Source organism: Cynocephalus volans, chromosome 4 (assembly GCF_027409185.1).
Source record: "Cynocephalus volans isolate mCynVol1 chromosome 4, mCynVol1.pri, whole genome shotgun sequence".
In the NCBI taxonomy this organism is placed as follows: Eukaryota; Metazoa; Chordata; class Mammalia; order Dermoptera; family Cynocephalidae; genus Cynocephalus; species Cynocephalus volans.
Window position 1 is genome coordinate 5,367,360 of NC_084463.1, and position 24,040 is coordinate 5,391,399.

Sequence of the window (24,040 nt, forward strand, 5' to 3'; positions counted from 1 at the left end):
AAGGGAAAACCAGGAGCACAGGACCTAACCAGGTGGCCTGTCTGTGGGCACCCAACCAGGGGCAGTGGCTAAATTCAAAATCAACCCCGACAGCTGCTCAGGCAATTGAAATTACTTTGAAACCAAACCTTCTTACCTGATCCCTATCCAAGTGCCTGCCCTGTCCTTTCCTCCTCCATCCTTGCCAGGAAGCAGGATGTGGAACTCTTCAGACTTGAGTCAGGCAGGGGTCAACCTCAGAGGTGAGAAATGGAACTCATGGACTGATTTGGGTGTGAGCTCCTAGTATGTTTAAGAGCCAGGAAAGGTCGATGCAACCTGGCTTGCATTCCAGCTCACCCTATCTTGCTGACTTTCTGTACTTGGACAACTTTATGGCACACAAAGGTGCTTTCACAGCTCTGAAATTGACCAGAGATTGAAGGACTTTTTAAAAGTCTCTCCCTATTTTTAAAAAATACAGTATTTTTTTCTTTAAGATTTTATACGTTGTCTTTCCTTAATCTCTTCTGTAGGATTTATGCAAATAATGTGACATTAACAAAATTCATTATTATTTTCTGTGACTAATAAGTAAATATTTTACATTCCTGCTTCCTTTCTTTCCCTTCAATTTCTGGTGCTTATTTTTCAAAATAGCTTTCCAAAGTAAATTTAGGAAAAGGCATGCTTTATGTCTTTGTCTTCCTATTCTCACTGGTCTCTTTTGCAGTCTTGTCTATAATACACTCACGCATACAAACCAAAAGAAAACACATTTATAAGTTTATACAGGGTAATGACTGAGCTGAGGTTATCATTATTTCATTAATCCATTACATGGATTAATTTGTAAAAATGTAGTTTAGCAGGTGTGGAGTCTGATTGACAAAATAGTTCTCAGTTCTACAAAGGACAGAAATGGAGGAATTTGTACTAAAAATGCAAAAAGAAATAGAAAAAAAAGAACTTTCTAACCCCTTGTAATATAGAAGTTAAATAGTGGAAAGAAGACCAAAAGATGCAGTGAAATCTTCATCTCTAGAAGAACAAAGCTAGCACTGGAATTCCATGAGAATGTATTACTAAATGAAATCAGGTTCTTATTTGCTTTAAGGTTATATAATTTTGTAACACTATCACTAATTCTGTCTACTGGAGATCGTTAGCATATGTTTTACTCAATATGATTCCCCGTAAGTAGTAGAAAATCCTTATATTTATGAAGTCTAAATTAAAGCAAAGACTAGAGAAGATGGCTATACCAAAAATAATGGTAGCTGATTGTATAATTTTTCCTAAGGTAATAGGGTTTTACACATTTCCTCAATTTACAAATAGTGGAGATTTACAAATCACACGTGAACCTTTGAAATTTTATCAAATGTGTGTTTAACAAAAAGTGAATTATTGTTTTAGACAAGTAGAGACTTTCAAGCCTCCGACTTTTTATAAATGGCAGAAGTGTACATAGCTGCCGAGGATCTGTCTGACAGGAATTGGCAACGATAACAAACAGAACAATGAAGGTCCATTATCTTAGAGTTCACAGAAGAATGGCTTGGCACCTAGCCAGCTGTATAATCAGTCTATTTTAGTGTTTATCACACAATCCAATGGATTTTTCCAAATAATAGTAAGTTAGGTGTGGCTTTTATTTCTTTTTATCTTTTTAGTAAGAGGATTTCCTGACAATCTGTCTAGAAGTTATGATAATATCTTTGTATATTTTCATTAAATGGTACATTATGCACCTATGATAAGAAACAATGGGTGTTTGATATTAGTTTTTTGATTTGGCGGTGTTTGGAGAATTTTATTTTCAACGTTTCTCTTTTGACTTTGTTAGTCTACATCCAGGCCAACTTAACCTTCGTCAAATATGTGCTTAACCTAAAATATGTGCTGTGTGATGCCCCATTAAAATGAATAAGGATGGCCACATTGCCCATACAGCAGCAAAGGCAGTACTGCTACCCAAACCTCACATACAACATATAACTCTAGGGTTATACAAATGTGTCCTTATAACTAAATATCTGTATTTATCAGCACACTGCAGTAATTGCTGCCTAATTAACACATTTCTGATTTTAACTGCCCTAATTGTCACAATATATCACAACTAAAATCTAAATTGTTGGTTGTGAAGAGAACAATGGGCCTCAAATTCAAATCATTTAAGGTTCTATTTATTACTGAAGCTGCCATAAAAAAGTCAAAAATTTGTTTTTTATTATTAATAAGGAAATTCTTAGTTTTTATTAATTGGAGATATTACAAATCCACTGGTAAATTTTCAAATACAATTAAAACATGACTTACTCTTCTATGTTTTTGGTGGAGATTCTAAAATTATATTAAAGTAATTGCTCAGACTTCAAATAATACTTAAAATGTTCAAAAATCCATTAATAACTCTCAGCAAAATATGAATAGTATAGGGCTCCTTCAATCTGATAAATGATGTCTATGAAAACCTACAGCTAACATCGTACTTAATGGTAAAGACTGAATGCTTTTCCCCTAAGATTGGAAACGAGGCAAGGATGTCTGCTATTAGTTCTTCTATTTGAGATTGTACTGGATATCTCAGGCTGTGCAATGAAGCAAGAAAAAGAAATAAAAGGAATACAGATTGGAAAGGGAGAACTACAATTGTCTTTATTTGCAGAAGATATAATTACCTTTTGAATATCCTATGGAATTACAAAAATAAAAATGCTGCTAGAACTAATAATTGAGTTTTAGCAACTTTGCAGGATACCAGGTCAATATGTAAAAATCAATTATATTTCCATGTACTAGTGATGAACAATCTGAACTTGAAATTTTAAAAAGCAATGCCCTTTACATTAGCATCAAAAAGTATAAAATATTTAGGGCTAAATCTGACCAAACATGTTAAGACTTGTACATTGAAAACTGCAAAACATTGCTGAGAAAAAATTTATAAGACTTTAACGGAGACATACAGTGTGTTTATGAATTAGAAGTCAGTATTGTTAAAATGTCAGTTTTTCTGTAGTAATTCATAAACTGGTTCTAAAATTCATATGAAGATGCAAAGTACCTAAAATAGTGAAAACAATTTCAAAAACAGAAAACAAAGTTAATAGACATATGCTACCTAGTTTCAAAATTACTATAAATCTACAGTGTCAAAGTTGTGTGGAATTGGCATAAAATAGACATTTGGATCAATGGACTTGAAGAGAGAGTGCAAAAATAGACTCAATTTTTTTTTCAACAGAAGTACCAAGGCAATTCAATGAAGAAAGGAAAATCTTTTCAATAAATGGTGCTAGAAAAATTGGATAGCCATATTAAAATAAGAAAAATAAACCTCAACACTTCACATTGTATGCAAAAATTAACTTGAAATGCATTATAAACCTAAACATAAGAATTAAAAGTATAATAGTTCTAGAAGAAAACGTAGAAGAAAATCTTAATAACTTTCAGTTTGTTAAAGAATTCTTAAGTATGACACAAAAAACATAAAATAAAAAAGAAAAAATTCAACCAACTGGGCTTCATCACAGTGAAAAACTCTTGCTCTTTAAAAGACACTGCTATGAAAATGAAATGGTAAGCCACAAAGTAGGAGAAAATCTTTGCAAACCTTTTATCAGACAAAGGACTTTATCTCAAAAACAAAAATATATCTTCTAAATCAATAAAAAGACAGCCTGTTCTAAAAATGGGCAAAATAATTGAATGGACACTTCAGCAAAGAAGATATATAGATGACAAAAATAAGTGCATGAAAAGATCATCATTAGTCATTAGAGAAATACAAATTAAAATCAAAATGAGATACCACTGCACACCCTATAGAATGGTTAAAATTATAAAGACTGACAATATCAAGTGTCGGTGGGAATATAAAGCAACTAGAATTCTTAGATACTGCTGGTGGGAGTGTAAAGTGGTACAGCCACTTTGAAAACCAGTTTGCCAGTTTCTTAAAAAGTTATAATATGACCCCACCATTCCATTTTTGAGTATTTAGTCAATAGAAGTGAAAGCATATTCCATACAATGATTTGTACATGAATGTTCATGGTATTTTATCTGCAATAGCCAAAAACTGGAAAAAACTCAATGTCCATCAACAATGGAATGAATAAACAAATTGTGATATAGCCATACAATGAAATAATACACAGCAATGAAAAGGAACTATTGATACATGCAACAGAATGGATGAATCTCAAAATAATTATGCTGAGGTGAAAGAAGCAAGATTTAAAAAAGAGAGCACGTGCTGAATGATTCCATTTAAATAAAATTCTGGGAAATGCGAACTAATTCGTAGCAACAAAAATCAGATCAGGGGTTGCCTGAGTCTGGATTATAAAGGACACAAAGAAACTTTTTGGAATGGTAGATGTATTCATTATCTGGATTGTGGTGATGGTTTCATGAGAGTGTATATATGTCAAAACTCATCAAATTTTATATTTTAAACATGTACAATTTATTGCATGGCAATTATAGCTCAATAAAGGAAGGGAAAAAATAACACCGTGTTGAACATTGATCTTTTTATTGTACCCCTTTGTTTATGAATTATGAAATGTTAACAATCCAAGTTTTTATATACTTGATCCAACATCTAAAAATCTTGTACTTAAAGTGTTTAAGTTATACTTATTATAGTTGAGTTAAAGTTATATTTAAAATGTCTAAATGTGGTTTAATGATACATTATCATTAAAAGTTATTTTAGAAAATGTGGAAAATACAGAAAAATATGAAATACATTTCTTTGCACAGGAATAACAGCTGCTATTTTTGTTTTCGGACTTTTTCATACATATATAGACAATAATTTGTTAAAAATGGGAGTACGGTGCACATAATATTTTATAAATTGATTTTAATATAACACTATGAGCATTTTTACATGTAATTACATAATTGTTAAAGTTGCAATTTTTCTTTTGCATAAGAAAATTACATTGTTTATTGTGTACATTGTTATATTATGGTATATATTGTATACCATGATTTATTTAACTTTTCTTGTTTGGTGGACATTTAGGTTATTTTTGAGTTTGCATTGTCATATAGAATGTTGTGTTCAACGTCTTTGTATGTGTGTGTGTTAAACCATCTTGTTTTTAGTATAGATTCTTAGAAATGGATAAATGACTAAAGAGTATGACTATGTTTAGGATTTCAGACACATGGTACCAAATTGTTTTTCAGGAATGTCGTACCAACTTACATTCCTTTTGGAAGTATATAAAAGTATATGAGAGAGCCTATCTCACTATATTCTTCAAAGTATCGAATATTATGGAGCTTTTACATTTTTTTTTTTTTTTTTTTTAAAGATGACTGGTAAGGGGATCTTAACCCCTGACCTGGTGTTATCAGCACCACACTCTCCCGAGTGAGCCACGGGCCGGCCCCAGCTTTTACATTTTAACACCATTTTTTTCTCTCTGTTTAAGGGAACAAGAAAATTCCTTGAAGGAAATTATTATTTTGGTATGACATCCTGTTTACAGGATATGAATTAGCTTTATGGAAAAGTAAAAACCAAAGCACCACATTTATGAGACGAGTAGTGTCATGTTCATTAACATTGCATTAAACTGAAAGTCATATTTGTTACTCTCACAAGCATGTTAATAATGTACTTTTCTTTTGCTAATATACAGATTTTCTGCCATAAATAGCCTCTGCACTGTGATTTTGATACATGGACAAGTAAACATTTTGTAAGATTTTTAAGGCATAGCTTGTGAAATGATCAATTCATTTTTCTTTTTAGCTTAATGTTTTATGATAGGTTTTCAGTAGAAATTATCACCTGGTGAAGAGAGACAGTTACTTAGCTACAAATATCAAGTATAATTTTATAGACTACGAGTAATCAAAACTGTGAAGAGTCACTCTACAGTCTACAGTCTAGATAAATTTCCTGTGTTTTCATTGCTGTGTTATATCAGGGACAAAACTAAGACACAGGTCAGGTGCATTTTCATTTTTGTGCATTCTATCAAGTGCTGAGTCTTCTGGGTCTTTGTTTGATCACCCTGAACTCTACCCAAGATTGATGTGTCTCTGCGGGTCCAGCACTAATGAATGATTTAGTCACAGACAGTCTGTGATGCTGGAAGGTCCTTGGTCCTCAAGAGAATTCAAGCAGGGCCAAGGTCCATAGGCCCAAGGTTAGATCAGCTTTCAGTGGAGTATTTGGAAAGAAAAATGTAAGAAAGCAGACAAAAAGTTACACTATTTGAGGCCAAAGAGTGAATAAATATGCTGTGGATGAGGTCTACAGGAACCTGCTTAGAAAGAAATGATATAAAATGTGATTTAGAAGTAAGTAATGTGCATATTCATTAGGTATTACAGTATGTTACATAGATGCATTGAAACGATGAAGAGTGACATTGAAATGATGTGTGAAAGTATCTATCCCTGTGCCTTTCATGGTGCTTGGTGCTTTGCGGGGATTAACAAAGTTTGCTGAGTAACCAAATGGTTGTTATATTGGAATCCAGAAAAAAAGTGGAGAATAAGAACTCCAGCAAAGGAGGAAGACCTTGGACTTGGATGTTACTCTCAGAATAACTTTAGATGATTTTCTGTGTGAAGAATGAAGAAATGAATGTGAAGATGAGCAGCCTCTCAGTATTTCTGTTCTTTCCCATACATACTTTTAGAGGAAACTGGGTAGGATGGGGAGAAGAATGATGCTTTCCTTACCGTAAGACAGGAGGCCTCCGAGGCCCCATGCCTGAGAGTAAATGAGAGATCAGAGTTGCTTTGCCTTAATTCAATTTTTTCCAAAATAATGGGTCAGAGAAAAAAAACAGAACCTCAGGAACGTTGACCTAGTTACACGGACATTCCAAGAAAAAAAAAAAAAAGAGTGAGTAGTATAACTATGAAGCCTTTAAGACTACTTATAAGTTTGAATTTCTGTTATTTTACCTCCCCACACACGTGCTTTTCTTCTTTTGTGAGCTGTAAAATTCCTCAGAAACACTCAATTTTCTGGCACAGAGACTAGGAAGGGAGAGAGAAAACGATGGCATTGTTTTCAGAGTCAAAGAGGGAAGAAAACTCAGGCTGGGCATGAGAGGTAGTGCTAGAAGAAAACTAGAGTCAGACTTGGATCCTCTGGGAGAGAAGGATGAGTAAAGGGGCCAGCTGGAAAGGAGACAGGTCCACCCAAGGCACTACTAGTTTCTGGGTAGGAATAGGTGGGTGTGCTCTACAGTGGAGAAGAAAAAATCTTTAGTTTTTTCTTTCCATCAGATACTAACACGCTCTTTAAGATCAGAAAGTTTCCTTTCCCCAAAACATCTTATAATCCCACACTGATTTTGCAATTTTGTCATTATTAATTAGCACCCTGCAGCAGAGCAGCATGCAAATTCCGGATGATTAACTGAGTATAAATCCTGGCCCCGCTGACTGCCAGCCATGTTAACATGTACATTCCTCATGTGTAAAATTTTTAAAAAGAAAGGGAGGGAGGGAGGTAGGGAGAGAACAGTATCTTCCACCTGGGTTTGCTGTGAGAATTAAATGATATAGTTCCTATAAAACTTGTAGCAGACTACCTGGTCTAAAGCAAGTAGTTGCTAAATTCTGTGATTGCTGTTACTGATTCAGTTATGCAGGTATCTCAATACTGGGCATAGAATACACAAGGGCTTACTGACTTGGTCAGTGAGAAGTTAACCCAGATTTAGAGTAGTGTGGCAGACACTGCTGGATGTTCACTGCATCAGATATCTCTAAGGTGTACTTCAGATCTTTCAGCCTCCCCTGTCTCTGGGGCTTTGGCCTCTTGTTTTGGCCCAGGTGCTGCTGCAGTGACCACCTCTGCCTGCACTCAGACTTCATGCCAATGCCATGTGATGGTAGTTCCCATGCCCATGGCACACATTTCCTAGTTCCCTCTCTGAGGCTTCCCTGCTGAGGCTGAAGCCTGAGATGCCACAGGAGCTGCTCAGTGCCCATGCATGCACAACTGGAATTGCAAGGAAGTTAATGCCTGATAGGGTGACCTTCCACCCATAGGAGATAAGATGAGTGGTTGAGTTTCTCACTGGACAGATAGTTCTGAGATAGTCATTCACACTCCTGTCTGAAGACTGTCCTATAATGTCAAGCAGTCAGTTGTACTTGATGGCTTGTGATGGCCAGTCCAGTAGAGACCTGGGATGGCTCTCCCTCCTTCCCTACCTAACTTGCCTCTTCTCACTCTTGCTCCCATGGCTTTATACTTCCTGACAAATTCCAGCACATAAATTTTGCCTCAGGCTTTACTTTCTGTGGAGCCCAGGTTACAACATTTACATATCCATTCTCTACTTCTTCCATATATGGTAAGCTTACATAGAGCTTCAATTTTTAGCTAAGCACGTGACTATGAGAGTAAAAACTATAATTCCCACCTTCCTTGCAACTAGACCCGGTCATATGACTAAGTTCTGACCAATGAAGAATATGTATATATTGTCATATATATTTTTGTATCATATATTTTATATACTACATATTATATGATTATAATAATACATACACATATCTATAATAATATATAATATATAATTATATATAATATATGATGTATAAAATAATATATAGAGAGAAGCAACCTGGAAAGTGTCTTTAAAGGAATGGGAGTGCCCTTCTCCTTTTCTTCATTCCTTCCTCCTGGCTTTAATGTGAATGCGATGGCTGGAGCTGGGCAGCCATCTCTGGCCATGAGGTAGAAGTCACATGCTGAGGATGGTAGAGCCCCTGATGATTGGGAAAATACCACACCAGCTCTAGACTGCTTACCTGGACATAATTTTAAGGGAGAAATAAATTTCTATTTTTATAAAGACACTATCATTTTGGGTTTTCTGTCAATTTCTGCTGAGCTTAATCTTAACTGTTCAAGTAGAAAACTGGCTGTCTATATGAATAAAGTGGGGGGAAAGGAAGAAAAAGTAGCATCAAATGACATTTTATATGGCATTTTTACTGGGTTTAGAAGGTCTGAATCCAAAGGTCAATGTTTTTGTCATTATATTATACTACCTCTTATAGATTTAGATTATCTGAACCAAATATCCTGTGACCTGATCACCCTTGAGTTAAGAGAACATTGATATTCCAGACTAGCATAGCAAAAAATTTCCTATTCAGCAGCCTGGCCTGTCAGTACTTCACATCTGCCTTAATACATGCTTTTTATTACAACAGTATTTACTGTGGGTCAGGCCCTGTGCTAGACCTCTCAAAAACCTAAAGAAATAGCATCCTATGAAGGACGAGTTTAAGAGGTTCTGAACACTGGTCTGGGATTTCAGTTAGGAAACTTACAAGAATCCTGGATTGAGACAGTGGTAGGTAGCAGAATCAGGGAGGAGGGAGTGGTCTGGAAGACTCTTTAACAGATAAGATTAGCAGGACTTAATGACTATGGAAAGTGGAGCCTTAATGTGTTCAGGGTTATTCTCAGGTTTCTAGGATGGATGATTGGTTAAAAGATGGTTTCACCAATTGGGATGGAATATATACAGGAGGAAGAGGAGCAGAGGCAGCTGGGGTTGGGGGAGGTTTAAAGGAGAAGCTGATGGGTTCCATCCTGAGCACGTTAAGTGTGAGATATTCCTGAGCACCAAACAGGCCAAGAAGGAGATGAATACATGAGCCTGGAGTTCAGGGGAGAGGGCTCAACTAGAGGTGTGATTTTGTAAGTTTTTGCTTGGGACATTGTTTCTCCCAGTAGATTGAGTTTCCTGCTAATCTTGTGTTCCTAGCACCTAACATAGAGCCTGCAACTGATTGAGTGACAGATTAAATAAATGAATGAATGAATTTCAATCAGTCAAAAAGGAACACATTTTTGTTGTAACCCCAATATATATTTGCACTGAAACATGATTACAAACCTGAGTTGATTGCACAGTATCATTGATCCAGCCACATCATATTTTAACAGGCTTCTTCAGGCCAGCCTCGGAACAGAACCACTCTTCAACATCATTTCCATAGGGGAAAAAACAGAAACACTTTTCAAGTCTCAAAGTAGTTTATACCATACCTTTGAACCAAAAAGCCCTTCACTAATTGGGAATGTCATTCTTCTGTGTTTCCCCTGAAGAATTTACTATCCTGGAAGCCATCATGTCTAAATACAACTGAGAACAGGCCACCAAAGGGATGCAGAGCATTGGGTGACCACTACTTCTATGCTTCAGTGCCAGTTTGGTCACCTTCTTTTGGAATCTGGTCACTATTCAGCCGCAAAAAAAGGAGTCTTGAGGAACGGAACATAGCCATAGCACAGTGGCTTGAAAAGGACTCCGCAGAATAACAATTGGACTAAGTAAAGGACCCAAGGAGATTTGCAAAGGACCTAGAGTTTGCCACCTTTCTTCTCACATAGCTCCTAATTATTTATCAAAATGGCCAACTCTGATTCAGACAGTCTCTTCAACTTTAACATAATCATCACAATTATATATTAATTTCTTACATAAAGAAGCATTATATATTCAGTTACTAACTTATGAGATCTCAAATTGTATAAAGCAGTCTATTCTGAAAGAGCAGGTCGCTCTTGAATTATTTTAATAATAGTATTATTTCAGGAAATAGGTGACAGAGTCACAAAGTAAACATTCACACTACAAGTTTGTCATTTTAATAGAGTAAACTTAGATATTGAATCCCACTAGTATTGCTAAATACAATGGTTGAAGAACATCAATGATTTTCTTTGCACTTAACAAATGCATTATATTGATACTCAGAGATGAGTACATCAAATTAAGAGCAGCAGGTGGGCTGTAAATAACATTAAATTTGGAATCAAGAAACCTAGATTTTAGTCCTACGTTAACTTCTTTGGTGATTTCATTCATTTATTCACTCATTCATTTAACAAATATTTATTAAACACATTAAAGTGCCCTAGACACTGTGCTAATTGCTGGACTACAAGAATAAAAAGAAATATACACTGTCTCTGCATTTATAGACTTGAATTCTGATTGGAAAGACAGACATCAATTTTTAAAAATTCAAGCATTAGCAATGTAACTGCTATTTAGTACTACAAAGAAAAGTTACATGGAGATTGTACCAGGGAAGTTAGTACAGGCTTGAGTTATGATTCAATCTGAAGGATGATTAGGTGTCAACTAGGTGAATGGGGCTGCAAAGTTCTAGTGGCCCAGAAATGGTAGCAAGTATATTCTAGGAATTACAGAAGGCGAGAATGACTTGATCTTGGAGAACAAGTACCAACCAATGACCAGCCATGGAAAGTCAACAGAAAGTTGGTGGGGTAGGGAGGGGGAAGAAGGAGATGTGTGATTATCATAATTATATTTCAACAAATTAACTCTGGATGCAATACTGAGAATTAATTGTGGGGGGAATGTGAGATTATCATAATTATATTTCAACAAATTAACTCTGGAAACAATATTGAGAACTAATTGTGGGGTAGGGGCACAAGTTGACGTGAGAAGACCTGTTAGTAGGCTATATTCCTGGAGTGCAGAAGAGATAACAGAGTGGGTTGGTTGGAAGTGGTACAGACATAAAAAAGTAGACAGAGGGCCAGTCCATGGCTCACTTGGGAGAGTGTGGTGATGATGACACCAAGGCCACAGGTTTGGATCCCTATATAGGGATGGCTGGTTGGCTCACTTGGAGAGCATGGTGCTAACAACACCAAGTCAAGGGTTAAGATCCCCTTACCCGTCATCTTAAAAAAAAAAAAATAGTAGACAGAGGCAAGAGGAGGTAAAATCAATAGGATTCAGTAATAGGTTAGGCATAAAGGAAGTCAAGGAGAGGGAGGTGTTAAGGATGAGTCCGACATTTCTGGCTGAGATAGAAAACAATAGAAGAAGACCAGATTTGTGCAAGACGAACTCTGGAGATCTTAATTTCTGTTTCCACAAAGTAAGAAGCAAACTTTCCTTTAAAGTCTTGTCCAGTTCTAAAATTGTACAATTGTATTATATAATTAAATCATTTTTCAAAAATGAGTGGTATAACTTAAATGGGAATTCTTATACGTAAATGCATTAATTATCTATTGCTACATAAAAAATTACCCCCAAACCTTCATGACTTAAAACAACACACATTTATTATCTCACAGCTTCTCACCACGAGGGCATCTCCATAGGCTGCTTGAATGTCCCCATGACACTGCATCTGGCTCATCCCAAACCAAGTAATAATCCCAAAAGAAGCCAGTGAGAAGGCAGCTGCAGTGCCTTTTATGATCTAGTCTCAGTAGTTACATACTGTCTTAGTCCATTCCTGTTGCTACAACAAAAATACGTTAGTATGGGTAATATATAAATAATAGAAATTTATTTCTCTCAGAATGGAGGCTGGAAAGTCCAAGATCAAGGTGCCAGTAGATTTGGTGTCTGATGAGAGTAGGTTCTCCCTGCTCCAAAGATGATGCCTTGTTACTATGTGTCCTTGCGTGGTGGAAGGGTGGAAGGGGAAAAAGGGAAGAACTCTGTGTGAAGCCACTTTTATAGGGGCATTAATACCATTGATGAGCGTTGAGTCATCATGACCTAATCACCTCCTAAAGGCCCCCACCTCTTAATATGATCACATTGGCAATTAAGTTTTGGCATATGAGTTTTGGGGGCACACATTCAACCATAGCATATTTCCATTTTACTCTCTCCATTACAAGTAAGTCACTAAATACATATAATACTGGGGAGGGAGGGGAATGAGGCTCCACCTCTTGAAGGAGGGAGTATCAAATAATTTGTGGGCATATTTTAAAACCACCACTGTAAAGTTTGAATCGTATACACTTGACACTTCACAATGTGCTGAGCATATTTCCTCAGTAGTGAATAACATTGTTGCATAGATTCAACTAAATTAAAATAAAACTAAAGTGTTATAAACTCCTAGAAAACAGTTGCTTAGAATACTCAGTGCCAGCATTCAGGGGTAATATTTATTTATTTGTTTATTTATTTATATTTCTCTTTCTTTTTCTGCAATGAGGCAAGGACAGTCTAACAAGGTACAAAGCTTACTGAGTCATAAACTTGTGGATATTCGGGTGTACAATTATGAAATGTTATGGCAAGTGATTCTCTGTATATAAATGCTATGTGTGTATGTTGTAAAATATATAACGAATATAAATTAACGTTGTTATGTATGAGAAACAAATATTGTATATGTGAATCAGAGTCAGAGTTAAAGAGTTAAAGCTTGAGAAAAGCTTGCAGATGGTCTAGTCCAGCTCCCTCATTTAGTAGATAAGAAAACGGAAAGTCCACGGGGGAACAAAAAAGACTTTCCTAGAGTTCTCACTCAGCCTGAGGCAGAGAGCCACTATTACGGGATGGTCATTTGGAAATAATGTTGGAGAGGAGGTCCAATGCTCTTTGAGGTTCTCTTCCAGCCCTGAAAATCTATGACGTCATTTTTTTCCCCAATTTTTATTTTTTGAAGGTCGCTTTATTTTTTATTATGGTAAAATACACAAAATTTACCATATTAACATTTTTAAGTGTACAATTCAGTGCCTTAAGTACACTCATAGTGTTTTGAACTTTGAAAATCTATCTTAAAACAATATGCGGGAAAGGCACGGTAGGTGTAACATTCCCCCTTTTTAACACTGTTGCAAGTAGGTTACAGAATAGTCCATTAGATCTTTCAAGGTCACTTAGTAACTTGTTGGTAGGAAGTGGGAATAAAGCCAAGGTTATAGATTCATTCCTTTAGACTCCTTTCACTCTGTTTATTACTTACCTCTAAAATTTTATTGCCGTTTATCACAAACTAAATTGGCTTTATTATACAAGCAGAGAGGATGAAGTAGTAATTTTACTTTGTCTTTGTGGAAGACTAATATGCTCATATCTATAAACACATTATGAATTATCTACTTTTGTAATTTAATCTTAGATAGGGGGAGAATAAAGGTAGGAGTAGACTTGTGGTTTCCTAACTGGTAGTTTAGGTGCATTAGCCATCAAACCTCTATTGACTGCACTGAAATTTTATAGCTTATATCAGCAATTAAATTTGTATGGCTTACTAGGCATACAAAGTAAGCAATAAGATAGTTTTATTTACTTTGTCTGTTTTTACTGAGGACTATTGTATTGGTGAAAACATTGTGAATATGTACCTAATTAAATATGCGAGATAATGTTAATAGTATGAAATATGGTTTGTAATAAAAATTCTCTTGCATTTCTATGTACAGGCTTTTTAAAAATACTTGTGATTTTGCATTGTTATAGCTCTTTAAAAATAGCGAATACATTTTTTGATGGAAAAACATTTTAGTACATTACAACATTTTAGATTAATTTAATATCTAATACTGTTGTAAAATACTTGGCTTGTACAAAACTATATTTTCCAAAAAAATTCTTGGAAATGAAGAGCCTATTTTAGCATGTTATCTATGTTTATTTATTTAACAAGTATGTATTGTATGCCTCATTTGCCATGGTTCTTATAGTTCATATGTTTCCAGTTATTGATTATACATTTGTCTGTAGATTGCCCATAGACACTTAAAATTCAGCATGTTCCCAACCTAATTAACTTGATCTCTCAGTTCTACTTCTGTTACACATTTACCTTAACGGTACCCACTTGAAACCCTGAAATCATTTACACATCTCCTGTTCTCTTACTCCTTAAAGCCTATCGCCAAATCTTTTAACAGATATTTCTTCTTATTTTCACAATCTTCCATGTTGAGACCCTATCCTCTTTTGCATGAGCCTTTATAGCAAAACTGTCTCTGTGAGGTGTCCCTGGTGATCTCACCATCCATTCTCGCTGTCACTAAACCAGGCACTCCACATGGCTGCCACTTTCCTTACTAAAATATAAACAAGATCACATTATTTTTCTTCTTAATACCCCTTATAGATGGATTACTATTTCCTCAAGGATGAAGGACAAATTCTGCATTTCCCAAATGGATCTCAACTTACCTTTCTGAAACCTCTGGGTTGTAAACATCCTTATATCCAAACATCAACCCCATCTTGCTACTCACTCCCCAAAGCTGGTTGCCTTTCCTTTGCTTCTCCTCTTAGGGAACTTCTTTCTACTCATCCCTTCACTCTCCCTTCCTCCACTTGGTGTTCTCTTCTCTAGGCCTCTAGTTGCCCTCTTCTGTCTCCCTTGACACTACGTGTCTATCTTTATTATCGCTCATATTGCACAGCATTGTTTGTTCATCTTTCCCATCACTGAACCAGAGGCCAGGAACCAAGTCTTATTCAAACTAGCAAGGGGCCTGCAACTCATTGTTTTTTCTAGATTTAAAAACAAACAAACAAAGACAAAAACAAACAAACAAAAAATCAACCTTCATTTATAAACCATTCTTGCAAAAGTGAATTTTCATTTTCAAGAAGTGCTTTTTAATATGTGCTAGTGAGACAAGTGCTTTGTAACTATCATTGAAATTATAGAATTCAGAATTAGCCAATATATTGTGGTGAAGTATGAGGGTACTTCAAAAAGTTCATAGAAAGATTTGTATTATCTTTTAATTTTATTTTTCAACGAACTTTTTGAAGTACCCTGTAGAGAAGACATAGCAACAGACTAGGTTTGAGTATTTTATTTTTAAGCATATTACGGGCATTAAAAAAAATTATTTTAACTACTGATTATCTACTATCAGATTTTTTTTCTGAAAAAAATTAGTTTTAGCAAATATGTGTGATTTCCCCCCTCGAAATCTGAAGTGTTGAAATAAAAATGAGAAACAATTTTCGATTAAATCTTCAATCTTTCATTTAAATGCACATATATGAGGGTACATCAAAAGTTCATGGAAAAATAGAATTAAAAGATAATAGGAATCTTTCCATGAGCTTTTTGAAGTACTTTTATTTGATGTAAGGAACAAAAGAAAACAATGGGGTGCGAGTATTTGTGCGTGTAGATTACATTTGCGATCAATGATCAACAGTAAACCTGACCCCTGACCATAAAATTCTGTCAGATCAGTTCACCACAATTTTTAGGAAAGAGTGTCTTTGCTGCTTTTCTGTTACTGTGGACCCATATTGTAGTAAAACTCAACTTGTTTTTTTTTTTGTTTTTTTTAATGCTACAAAAGTAATATAGAAAAGAATGAAGAATGGAATAAAGAAAAAAGAATACCAAACTATGGGTTTCAATCTTTCTTTTCTCTAACACTTCATTTTTTTTTTTTTAAACATAGCTATGATAATACTGTATGGACAGTTGCATAATTTGTTTTTACCCCTCACTTAATACCATAAAAACTTGTCATGTTGTTATATACATTACATAAACATTTAAATTTTTACCTAAAATGCTACAGAGTAGATGTAGAAAATTTTTAGACAGTGTTCATATATTTTATTTTTGCATCTTATAAATAATATTGCGATGTGGAGTTTATGAATAAAGCTTTTGCTCAATTTCAGATTATTTTCTTCAGAAAAAATCCCAAATGGGTTCCAAGAGTTACGAACATTCTTACAGGCTGAATCACAATGCCAAATTGCTTCCTAAAGAGGTTGTTTCCACTCCCATTCCCAATGTCTGAGAGTACCCTTTTTATCTCACCAGCCTTGAATATTATCTTTTACTCAAATATTTAGTAATATGAGTATGATAGCCAACTGAAATGTTTCAATTGCTGGTCTGTTTGCTGTTGCAGAATATAAAATAAAATTAAGGCTTACAAGTCTACTATGTATTTGGATTTGGTCATAGCTCTGCCCCTTACTAACTATGTTACATCGGCCAAATTACCTAACCCTTTGGTGGCTTTCTTATTCATTGGTATAAAAAAAAAAAAAAAAAAAGTCAAGAGGAGTATTTACTCCTAACAGAGAGATGCTGTAATTATTAAAAGAGATAGTCATGCAAAAGCATTTCATAACAGTGCCTGGCACATGACCAACAATAGTGAACCCTTCATTTTCAGTTGCAAAGGTGTGTTAAATACTTTTGTTTGGTTAGTATATTATTTAGGAATTTGACTTTGACTATCTTTATGCATGCAACCTGACCTGGATGGCTGAACAATTACCTGGATAATTCTTGCACCCTGGGGAGAAGGTTCAGAGTGTAACCTTTTGGTGGTCTCTAAGAACCTGTTTGGTTACAGAGCACACACCTGGTTCCCATCCTTAAGGAATTTGCAACCTAAAGGCTTTTAAGTTTAACCCTTAAGTCTCTTGGGGCGTTTAATTGTTGAGAGAGGTCTCAAAGGGCAATGGTGGAAACTCACTGAAGAGGAAGCTTAGTGAAAGCAATCTGGAGAGATTTCTGGAAAAGCTACTGAGGGAAGGCAAATGCTAAGAGAGGAAGGATATGAATTATTTGTCCTATACACGTTAAATACACTCATGGTTTTTGTCTAAATCTAAAGTTCGCTCACAAAAGGTAAACTAAATAAAGCATTGCAAACAGGGCAAGGTGGGCTAATCTGACTGTGCACTTGCTATTTGTATAATCATAGCAAGTTTTGCTGTTTGAATTCCAGCGGAAAATACCGAGGGGAGGCAGCATGCTGTAGATGACAGAACACTGGTGCAGAAGTCAGGAGCTCTCTCTCCAGTTCCAGCCACTCAGTAAAGTGACTGGGCTAGAGTCAGACTATAATCGAAGGCCTAACTTTCTCCAAATCTAGAATAATTTAGGTTTGGCTGCTCTTTGGGTCCCTACTTCCAACTTTGTCGTCTTAATTTACTCCTTCTACTGCCAAAGAATGTCGGTGGGAAAAAAAAAAATCACATATCCTTGCTTGGATTAAAATTTGCACTCCCAGTTGGGGTCATATCTATTGCGGTTTTGGTGGATTAAAATTTTTAAAAGTTTAAAAACTGCCCCTGAAAAAAGCAAGTTTTTCTGGTTGATTAAAACCTGCCAAAATAATGTAAACGTTCTTTCTTGCAACACATACAAATTCCTCTCCAGTAGGCCCATTTCTCTCTCCTAGTCCAGGATTTTCAAGCCGCACCGCCTGGTAGCACGCTCGATTCGCTGTGGGAAGGAAAATTCCTCCTCGGGGGCGATGGAGACGCCCTCCGTGAGTGTGCTGGCACCAGCGGGAGTTTCAAGTTTCCACTCGTGGGGGAGGCGGCGGGCGAACTCCGAGCTTTGGGCTGGGCGGCTCCGCTTCTCTTCACAGCAGTAGGCTGCGCTCCAGCCCAGCCCTCTCAGGACGCACTTGCCCCTCCTGCGCGCTCGCCCCATCTCCCTCGGGGCTGCCGGGTCCCAGCCTTGGACCTCGGCCTTCCCGGCCCGGGACCGCGACCCCCGGCGACGCCCAGCGCGAGGCCTGCGGCTGCGAGCCCGCTAGGCGGGGCGGGGCGCGGGCGGCCTTTGCGGCGGCGGCAGCGGCGGCAGGGTTGGCGCTCGGGCCGCGGCGCGAGGCCGGCCGGGCGGCCGGCAGGGGGAGGCGGGGGGCGCGGGGCAGCCCCGCCTTTCCCCCCGAGGAGGCGCCGGGCGGCCATATTGCGGAGCTGTCTGCGGTGGTGGCGGCGGCGGCGGCCTCTCCTTTCCGTCGGCCCAGCGCTCGCACCACCGCCTCTCCCTTCCTGCCGCAGCCGCGACGCCCGGCGCCGCCGCGCAGCGCCCCAGCCACACGCCGGGCGGGCGGGAGCCGCTAGCTGTCGGGGTAAGCCGCCGGAGTCCTCCCTTCCCCCACTTGCCGCTCCCCGGCTCTGCCGGAGAGGCTGAGGTGGCGGCGAGAAGTTGCGGGACCCGCGTCCCCCCGGGGGCAGCGCCGCCGCTAGGGCCTGGCGCGCCTCAGTTCGCGCCCAGCGGGCCGAGAGGGCGCCGTTGTAACGGCCCGGCCAGCTAGGCCGCTCTCGCGGCCGGCGAGAGCCGCGAGAGCCGCGAGGCCCGGCACGAGTAGTGAGGGGGCCGCGGCCCGAACGTTCCTGTCCAGGCCGAAGTGGACCCGCAGCCGCGCGGTTCTCGTCCCCGCGGGGTGCGGCGTTAGCCTTCGGCGTCGGCCTCGGATCCCCCACGCTTCTAGGGACGATCGTTTCCCGCCGCCTGGACTGGGTCCCGGGCTCGGGCTGGCACGTCCCCAGGGTAGTTTGAATATACAGATATTAATTGTAGGTAGAATTCTCTCCGGCAGTGCAGCGAAGACGTTTATTAGAACTTCTCCGCCGGCCTCCAGTTTGAAAGTAAGGGTGATGAATTACTAGAGAGCGCGCGTTCCGCCCTAGTGGCAAAAGGGATGTTGCATTACAGGGTTTGGGGCGCCAGCCGCTCCCGCCGCCCGCACGCGCGAGGCCCAGGCCGCGGTGGCCGCTGCCGTCGCCGCTCTACCTCCTGCTGCCGCGGGCGCCCGCGGAGCCCTTTAACTTTCTGGGGCCCCTGAGGCCTCCCAGTTTAGTGTCTCTGACCCTACCTGACAAGCTCAGTATGTTACAGTCCCTCCTTCCTTTAAAAGGTCCTAAACTGAAGGCCAACTTTGAAAGGGGGCGGTACGTTATTTCAGTTTAAATAAAACAGATCAGTTGCTATACAGATATATTTCTTTAAACACTCCCAGTTTTTGGTTTTTTTTTTTTTTCTTCTTCAAGAGTGATTATTAATGAGGTTGGAAATATGTTAAAAGTCAGCTTCATCAAAAACGTTTTAAAAGACAGTCGAGATTTTGCAGAAGACATGTTAGTGAGGGGCTCGATGGCAGTCCTGTGGCACTAAGACTGGCATGATGTAAATGTAAAAGCCTAAGATAGTAAGGGTTTATTTGGTAAACGAGTACTTTGACGTAGACATTGCAATGTGTTGTTTACGGAGCATACATTTTTTAGGACACTAAGTACTCTTATATGACGGAGCGCAGAACCAACAATCAATCGCCCAGTTCATTTTGCTGGACAAATAATGGCTTAACATTTGCCAAAACAGCATCATTAGATTTGAGAAGAGAGACTAATATTCAGGATTGCAATTTTTTAATTTTCAGGATTTCTTTGCTTTCACCAGTGTGCTTTATTTTTCAGAGAAGAATAATAATTTACCTCAAATGTGACAAAATGTAGAACATTCCTAATGAAGCTGTGTATGCTGTAAAAAGGATTACACTGACTTTGTTTCTTTGCTTAATCACTTTTTTACATATGGAATTTAGTAAACAGTTGATATATTATTAGTAAGGAATGAATAGATAGACATTGGAATTCTTTACAGTTTTCTTTAATTGAGACAGAATTTGATTATGGCATTTAAAAATGTTAAATTCTTTCTCTTGTGAATCATATACATTGTTTTGTTCACTCCTGTATCCTCATACATGGAAGAGCATATAGGAGAGGCTCACAAATAATTGTAGAATAGATGTAATTAATTTCGGTGTGAGGAAAATATTTTGGGTCTGTCCTTTCTTTTGGAAGTTGTGATTACTTAACTGGAGATTAAATTGATTATTTTTTTTCCCTTTGATGGTAAGAAATGACAGACTTTACTGTTCTTTTCCTCTCTTGCTATCTCTGAGTAGTCTAAGGGATTGAGAACAAGGGTTGTTTTTTGTTTATTGCTTCACCATTCCCAAGAGCAGAGTTGGATGTATTTTATTTTCGGCAGGCTGTTGAAATAAAATTCTTAATATATTTTTATTTTACCTTCAGTTCTCAATCTTTTAGTATAATCTACTATGTATGATCTAATAGAGTCTGAAATATTGAATGACGGTGGGAGTCTTGTTTTTCATCCATTTTTAATTTGATGCATTTTTACTTATGCCATTTAAAAATGAGAACAAATCTTAACCATTATTTCCTATAGTCCAAAGCCTAAAAAATATGTCTTATTAAGATTATGAAGACTGAGCTGTGCTGGTGGAGAATATCTGTAGGGTATAGCTAATATAATTTCATGTTACTGCTGTGAATCTGGAAAGTCAGCGAAGTTACTTTTGTATATGACTTGGATGGCTTGGACCGTCTGCAGACCAAGAGCTAGTGGGCACTACTTAACTACCCTGACACTACCTCTGGGATACAGAATTTTGTGGAGTTGTATTGCATTGCTATGGACTTCACCCTTACAAGGTTATTTTAAGTTTTATGGTGTTACTGATGGGCTAAGGCTGTTCTGGGAACTTTCCTGACTTCTGCTGGGGTATGCTCACTTCTTTAGTGGAAAAGGTGTCCAGTTTGACCCCAGAGACTTCTTCAATTTCTAGCCTATTTTAGAGAAATCCCAACTTTCCTATTCATTTATGTTCCTGGTATATTGCTTAATATTTATATTGAATGTATATTTTAAACCATTTTTAAAACTATTAAAGTACTATAATATATTTTATGGTAAAGATAAAAACCCAGGAAGATGTAAAGAGAAAGGTAAAATTCCACCTCACTCCCCAGACCCCGGTAACCCTTTCCCAGTTGTTTTTCATAGATAACAGCTGTTAGCAATTCCTTTTATATAGAAAATGGCAACACTTATGTAAATATAAACATATACTTTATACCCCTTATTTGTGATTTTTAAAGTCTGTTAAAATAAGGTTATATTGTAACAAACACTGAAATGGTGTTTATTACTTGTGTTGAACATTGAGTAAATCATATTTCTTGGATTTTCATCATTTGAATGAAATCACATAGTAGAATTTCTTATACTACTTCTCAAAGTGTTTGTTTATATGTACATATGCAAATTTTCTTCATTAATGATTGAAGGTGAAGTTCTCTTTTTGTTTTCTTTCTAGAGTAAGGTGTGTGATTGACAGTGAAAGATGGCATCCTTTAAAACAAAGGGTTTATGCCTTGGGTTCATGAAATGTCCATATAACATGTGCATCTTTTTATCTGGGAACTATTTGGAAAGGAATAATGGTCTATATGATTCACTTTATTTTTTCATTTCATTTGATAGTGAACTGTAGTGTCAGCTTCCTGAAAGAGATGGATTCATCCAAGTTAGGGGTTATATAGGGCTTTTTTTTTTTTTTAATTGAATAGTTATTATGTATAGAAATCCTTGCCAATTCATTGATTTAAAATATTTAATTTTATTTAATAGGTATATATTACAAATTTGAATATGAGTAAGTTTTGTACTTTTTTCCTACTGTACTATTGGTAGTGTATTATCAGTATAATTCTAAGGTATGTGTATTAAGTCAGGTGATCTAACGATCAAGAAATGATGGTTACTTTTCTACAGAATTTATATACATTTGAAATAAGAAGCTATTTTTGAGTTTTAGTGAAGTTTGTTTGAGAAAGATTCTCTTTGCTGTTAACAAAGAGCAGGGGACAGCAAACAATGGCCTGTGGGCCAAATCCAGCCTGCTTGGCTATTTTGTAAATAAAGCTCTTTTGGAACACCTATATGCCCACTGGTTTATGTATCCACCGTGTCTGCTTTTGAACTATAATGGTAGGGTTCGTATGGCCCACAAAACTTAAAATATTCACTGTCTGGCCCTATACAGAAAAAGTTTGCCAACCCCTGATTTAGAGAAAAAATCCTGTTGAAAGAATGTTTTAGATACAGTATCAAAAAAGGAGGTACTGCATTGTTTATTATTTTCTTTGAGGTTATAGAATTTGTAAAGTTACAAACTTCAGGGTCAGTGATTGATACAGTTTTTTTTTATGAATTGTAGGTAATCTCTATGGGCTTTCAGGACCTTAAATGTTTTTTTTTTTTTTTAATTTGTGAAAAGTTGAAGTTAAATAGGAGTGGCTGCAAGTGAATTAGTGAAGTGAGCAATCTTTTTTTGAGCCCTTATGTCATTTAAGATGCTTTGACTTCAAATAACAGAAAATTCTCAAACTGGCTTAAACAGTGAGGAAATTTAAAATCTTACATAATGAAGACCAGAGGCTCAAGGATGGCTCAGTAATGACATCAAGGACCTACTCTCTCCATCTCTCTGCACTGTGGCCTTCCCCATTAGCTTCCTACTGACACTGCTTTCCTCTTGTCCACATTTGGCTGCTGTGAGGACTAGCATCCCATCCAGACACAGCAATATCCAAAGGAATAAGAGGGACTTTCTCTTTTGTAGAAGCCTCCCAGCAGATGTCTTCTCAGTCTTGTTGGCCAGGATTGAGGCACATTCTAGACCTAACCAGGGTAGTGGAATTGCCCTTTCTTCTAACTCTATAACCACTAGATTGTTTTTCTTATTCATATACCAAATGTCTTGGGTTCTTTCTTAGCCCTGCCCAAAACCAGATCCAAGATTGATCTGTAACACACAGTCATACATAGTTTAGCATGAACACATGAGTACCAAATTTAGTTAAATTAAATCCTGTTAAAATACTTAAACTATGGCTCATGGGCTAAATCCAGGCTACTGCTTGTTTTTGTAAAGTTTTATTTGAAAACATCATAGCTCATTTGTTTACACGTTATCTGTGGCTGCTTTCCTGCTACAACACCGGAGTAATTGTAATCGAGACTGTGTGGCTTACAAAGCCTCTAATGGGAAGATAGAAGTGCCACATTGTATATCATAAAGTGTATTAAGTGCTGTTGCAGTGTGTGTATCAACTGGAATTATATTCAGTGCAGCAGTGTTCTAAGCAAATCTTCTGTGATATGAGTTCTGGATATTTCTTGCTTCCTCCTTTTTTTTTTTTTTTTTAAATTTTCTTGTTCTGTAAATTAACTGATAATCTTTCAGTAAGTTAACCAGAGTAGGTGTGTTTGTAACTAAAAATCCTGTCTATTACACGGTAGAATGTGGGCACATGAGTGCAATATAGGGACCTTTCATAAAAGGCAAAATGGAGACATGTGAAATCTCATGTTAATTGATTCTAGAACCCTTTGGCTTTTAAGGGTGTGGAATGGATTAAATTTGTTAGCCATCATGAGGACTCTTGATATTTAGGCTGTTTATGGATTCTAGGCTTAGAAAAACTATACAAACTTAGTTTGGTTGTTAAGCAAAGTTAATATATGAGTATATACTAGAAACCTTACTCCTTACATCTAATCAACAAGCAACATGATAATTAGTTATCATTAAATGTGTCAAACTGGCTTTTAAATTTAATTTGATTGTTAAATT

The 24,040-nt window shown here is 37.3% G+C and overlaps 1 protein-coding gene across 1 annotated transcript in view; it reads left to right on the top strand.

The window, feature by feature from the left end:
- The first annotated feature begins 18,481 nt into the window (after positions 1–18,481).
- The window catches only part of RDX (radixin), a 57,238-nt gene continuing 51,679 nt past the window's right edge, over positions 18,482–24,040 (top strand). The window contains exon 1 of the mRNA XM_063093300.1: positions 18,482–18,658. The gene's annotated coding sequence lies outside the window, so the exon portion shown is untranslated. The remainder of the gene's footprint in view (positions 18,659–24,040) is intronic.